Here is a 5,444-nt window from a genome sequence, read left to right as displayed (position 1 = left end):
CCTTGTGGCTTGCTTCTTTCCCCTTTCCTGGGAACAGCTGGTTGGTGTCCTTTGAAATGATTACATGTAAGGTCAACGGCTCCTCATTAAACCACATTGTCCACGCAGGCTTGAGCTTGCAGGCTTACCAGTGATTTCCAAATCATCCTGTGGGGTTTACCAGCATTACTAACAACTGTGCTTGGCCACTCTGGCTTCATCAAATAGGGTTTGAGGACAGTCGTACTTGCATCTGGAACTTTTTAAACTGATGAGAGTTTGTTGACCCCGTATATCATACAATCAGTCAACAGAGATTTTCTGGGCTTCTGCTCTGTGCCAGACATAGTGCTCAGGATAGAGGAATCAGTGCAGAGGAGGATGGACCCAGGCCTTCTGTGACCCAAGAACTCTCCTGTCTTAAGTCCCCAGAAACTACAGGCTGAAGCTGATTCCAGTTGTCCTGGGCTCTGACCTAAGAACTAGACTGTAAGCCTCGGGAGGGAGAGGGGGAGAGCAGGGCTCCCCTCGACATGTTCTCAAACAGGTGCGACTGCAAGCAGCTGGAGGCACCTCTATCTCTGTGAAAGCTTCCAAGAGTGGAGGCTGGACCCATGTAGACCGTCGCATAAATTTAGTTCAGAAGTTAACACAGGGCTGCGTCCCTGCGGAGAGCACACACCAGGGAGGAGGCTTTTTCTACCCGGAGTGGAGGGTGAGGCTCTCCACTTGTCAGCTGTAAAAAGGGGGGCCTTGGACAGGATGGAAGATGGCTTCCCTAGACGGAAAGCCTAATCCTTCCTGGACCAGGAGATCTCCAAGGTCCAGTCCGTAACTGAAGAGGCTGTAGAAGAACAAAGGCCCAAGTTCAGTGTAGGGGAAATCGATTTAGCAAGACCCTCATCACTAGTGACGCCAGGCAGCAGAGTGGCTGTGTGCCTCACAACCCTGGTGGGTCCCTTCACTGTCTGTTTAGATGACCTTGGAAGGTCAGAAGGAGCCAGTAAGTCCTTTCATTCCTGGGCGTGGGTTTTGCATTCCCTCCCTCTGCCCATAAGGTGATGACTGAGAGAATGGTTCCATCCCCAGATGTTTTTCCCGTGGGCCTGCTCCTCCGGGCGGGCCCCAGGGCTGAGGTGCCACTGCAGGTGGGGTGGGCGCGCTGTGTGGCGTCCAAGGCAGCGGCAGCCCCGGCCGGAGCCTGTCTGTCTCCAGCCTGTCATCCACTCGGGAGATCACAGAAGGTTCTGCTGGAAGGAATCAGCCTGGAGGCCACGGCACAGGCCTCTGTAAACACGGAGCAGCAGTTCCTGAAGGGCCACGGGACCCTGGTGGGGTTGGAGTGTTGCCTGCACATGTGGTCATATACGAGGCCTCGAAGATGGCCGCTTGGTGCACTCTTGACATAATGTGCTCGGTTACGTGGCTGCACTGACCTGTGGTACCGGCGTCCTGTGGGGGCTATTTACCCAACTACCCTGCGTTCATACCACAGGCTTTCACAGGCCCTCTTAGGACAGCTGTTTCCTCTTAAAAAAAAATTTTTTTTTAATGTTTATTTATTTTGAGAGAGAGAGAGGGAGACATGAGTGTGAGTGGGGGAGGGCCAGAGAGAGAGGGAGACACAGAATCCCAAGCAGGCTCCAAGCCCTGAGCCATCAGCACAGAGCCTAACATAGGGCTTGAACCCACAAGCGAGATCATGACCTCAGTCGAAGTCGGATGCTCAACCAACTGAGCCACCCAGGTGCCCCTGTTTCCTCTTCTTGTTTTGGGTTCTGATGGTGGTTTTGGCAATACTAATTATCCTTAAAGCCTGGGAGGCAGAGCTGAGTTGAAGGGGCATCGCTTCTGGAGCTAGATAAATGTGGGTTCAGATTTCAGATCCGTGGTCCGCATCCTACTGGCTGTGTGACCTTGGAGCAAGTTACTTAACCGCTCTGTGCCTGTTTTTCCATCTGTGCTTCGTCCTATGGCTGTTGTGGGGAGCAACAGTTAATGAGTTAATACACGGCACACAGCGAGCACTCAATAAATAGGAGTAACATGGGTGTTTATGGATGTCTTCGAGCCTCAGTTTCCCCCTCAGTAAGGTGGGGAATAATAACAATGTCCCCCCTTGCCCTGGGGTTGTGCGGGTTAACCGTGAGGGCACGCGCTTCTAGATAAGTATAGCTGTAAGTATAGCTGTTCTTGTCTTTGTTGTGATTAGCCTGTCATCCCTCTGGTTCTCAGTTGACAGCTTGAATAGTTAACATCTGTTGGGTGCTTGCTGTGTGTCAGACATCGGGCGGAGCACTTTACATTCATTAGCTGCTCAGTTCTCAGATCAGCCCTGAGGTGGATGCTATATTTGCCTCCTTTGACAGGTGAAGAAATTGACGCCCAGAAATGAAGCATCTTGCTCAAGTCACGGAGCGAATAAGCAGGCGGCTGTGACCTACACCCTGGAGGTCTGAGCCCATCGTCTCTGTGCGGCACTACTTGCCCACCTTTACTCCTTGGGACTAAGGCTCCCAGTCCCTCCGTCTCGGGGCAGGTCTGGGTCCATCTCCACTCTAGAAGGTGGTCATGGGGGCCTGCAGCCTGCTTGGTCTGTGGTTCCTCCAGAGCCTTTCAGACCCCTCCAGGGTCCCCTAGCAGCCCCGCTGGCCGGGGGGCTTGGCAGCGCCCCCTTCTCTGTCTCCCGAGGGGTTCCCGCTCCCCACACCTCTCCCAGTCTTGGCTCTGTGGGTCCAGTCCCTGCTCCCAGCTTTCGTGAAACCTGGAGCGACACCAGTCGGCCCGTTTACGTGGCTTGGCTGGTCCCCATCCAACCCTACCAGATACTTCCCTAGATGCACGGGCCAGGAGAGAGGCCACAGCATGAAGGGGTCTCCTCACCATCTCTTCTGGGGCCCAGCTGAGTGGGTGCTGTGCCTGGAAACTGTACGTGGCCCCCGTCTTTTCTGGCTCCGTTTCTTCCGCTGCAAATTTTGCAGAATTGCTCGTATCTGGTGGGCATGGTGAAGAGCAGCGCGTGGTTTTAAAACTTGTGTGGTGCTTGTCTTCACCTGGTTAACACCTCAGACAGGCCTGAGCCTTGGACGGCAGTATTTTCATTGGCCAGCGAGAGCACTTGGCCCCTTTCGGCAAATGCCACTAGAGTGAGGCCAACCTGAGGTGGTGTCAAAGGGGGCATATATCTGGGTAAATGGGCCAGTGCAGGTTTCAAGGTTACTATGTGAAAGCTGCCTTCTCCTCTGAAGGTGGTTCCAGGTGAGGCCAGAGGTGTGGTAGTACCCGGATGGCACACAGGCTTCTATTGTGTTCTGCCTCCCTGGGTCCATGGGCTCCAGAAACTCCCTGGAGCACTGGGCTGAGCAGGTGGTAAGGCTCAGTGCAAAAGCGTTTTAAAAGCGAGCTGATGTCTGGATGTCACTCTCAGCTGTCCTGGTGATGTTGATGCAGGTGGGCTGGAGGGTGAGCCTGCTGTCACTGCCGCTCTCTGCCTCACGCCCCTCACGTCTGGGCAGCTCCTTCTTGCCCTGAGACCGCCTGGGCTCTCCGTCTCTGCATGGCTGCAGCTGTCTCCCCGGGCCAGTGTCGGGCCGCACACCCTCCCCAGCGCTCCCAGAGGGACCGGACCCCATACAGCTCTAACGTACCCTCCCTAGAACTGACTTGTGAGCTATGACTGCCACGTGGGGCCAACAGAACCGTCAGGATGGGACTCGGGAAGCCAGTCTCCTGTTTTAAAATATGTGTTGTTGGTTACAGTTCAGAGCCCTCCCCGCTCCGCCATGCACCCAGCACAGCTCACAGAAAGGAAATCTGGCTGCCAAGCCCGAGGCCAGTTCTTGGAATCGAATACTCCCTGCACGTTGAAGCCCATATAGACGGGCCCCTGTCTTTGCAGGGTGCTGGGACTAGTTCTACCTGAGCCAAATGGGCCTCGGACCCTGTCTGTGTCCTGCATCTGGACCCCAGTTGGGCTGAGTCATTGTTCCCACAGGGGACTGACCATGGCCTTCCGGTACTGCCATCAAGATGTGGGTGGAGCCCGCACAGAGCTGAGGTCTTCCTGCCCCTTGGCAGCTGTTTTATTTAGCACTTTTTTTTTTTTAAGCACTTTTAAAAGTGATTGTCTCAGTGCGGTGCCTGCCAAGGATCAGCTAAGATCAAATGAAGTAAACACTAGCGATTGCATTTTTCCTTAAAAACAACTAAAACGCAGCTCAGATTCTTTATGGAAATGGATTTCTGTCCAGTGTGCCTCACTGGGTCAGGTAAGATCCTCCACGCCCACTGGCTGAGGCACACACACTGCCTTTTAGGCCCTCTCCTCCTCCTCCTCCTCGGGCACCCCTGCGGGCAGGGTCATCACCGCCATCAGCGTCACCGGCTACAGGAGTGCGCTGTGTGCACACTGCCTCACAGCCACCCGATGATGCACGTGTTGTTAGAATCCCATTTTACAGATGAGGACGCTGAGGCACAGAGCACTGAGTGACAAGCCTGAAGTCACCCGGCAAGGGGGAAGGTAACGCGGGTGCATTGGAATTGAGATGTCCGGCTCTGGAGTCCTCTCTTTCAGCCACTAGGCCTTAATACACTTTTGCTGTGGGCGCCTTCCTGCCCCTAGGCAGCTGTTTTATCTAGCACTTTCATTTATTTATGTTTTTCCACTTTTTTTTTTTTTTTACAAATAGTTTATTGTCAAATTCGTTTCCACATAACACCCAGTGCTCATCCCCACAAGAACTCCCCTATGACCCAACAATAGCACTGCTAGGAATTTACCCAAGGGATACAGAAATGCTGAGGCATAGGGGCACATGTACCCCAATGTTCATAGCAGCACTCTCCACAATAGCTAAAACATGGAAAGAGCCTAAGTGTCCATCAACGGACGAATGGATCAAGAAGATGTGGTTTATCTATACCATGGAATACTCCATGGCAATGAGAAAGAATGAAATCTGGCCACGTGTAGCAACGTGGTTGGACCTTGAGGGTGTTATGCTGAGCGAAATAAGTCAGGCAGAGAAGGACAAATATCATATGTTTGCACGTATAGGAGGATTAGGAGGAACTTAACAGAGGACGAAAGGGGAGAAGAAGGAGGGAAATGGTGGGGGAGAGGGAGAGAGGCAAACCATGAGAGACTCTTGAATGCTGACAAAAACTGAGGGCACTTGTGGGGATATTTAGCACTTTTAAAAGTGATTGTCTCAGTGCGGTGTGTGCCAAAGATCAGCTAAGATCCTTGTTACAGAGGGACCTCTGTAACAGAATTTTCCATTGGACCATCTCTGAAGCGGTAAAGAAAAGCTGGCCGCGCACAGGCTCCATGGCTGGTTTATAAGCATGGCTTTGCAAAACTAGAAAGCGCCCCCTCTGTTTCATGAGCATCACCCCCGTGAAAGGTCATAAACACTGGGGGCGATAAGGAGCCTGTGGGGCCCCGTCGGCATCCATCCTCA

This window comes from Crocuta crocuta, unplaced genomic scaffold (genome assembly GCF_008692635.1).
Source record: "Crocuta crocuta isolate KB4526 unplaced genomic scaffold, BGI_CrCroc_1.0 scaffold138, whole genome shotgun sequence".
NCBI lineage: Eukaryota > Metazoa > Chordata > Mammalia > Carnivora > Hyaenidae > Crocuta > Crocuta crocuta.
This window is presented reverse-complemented; position numbering follows the sequence as displayed.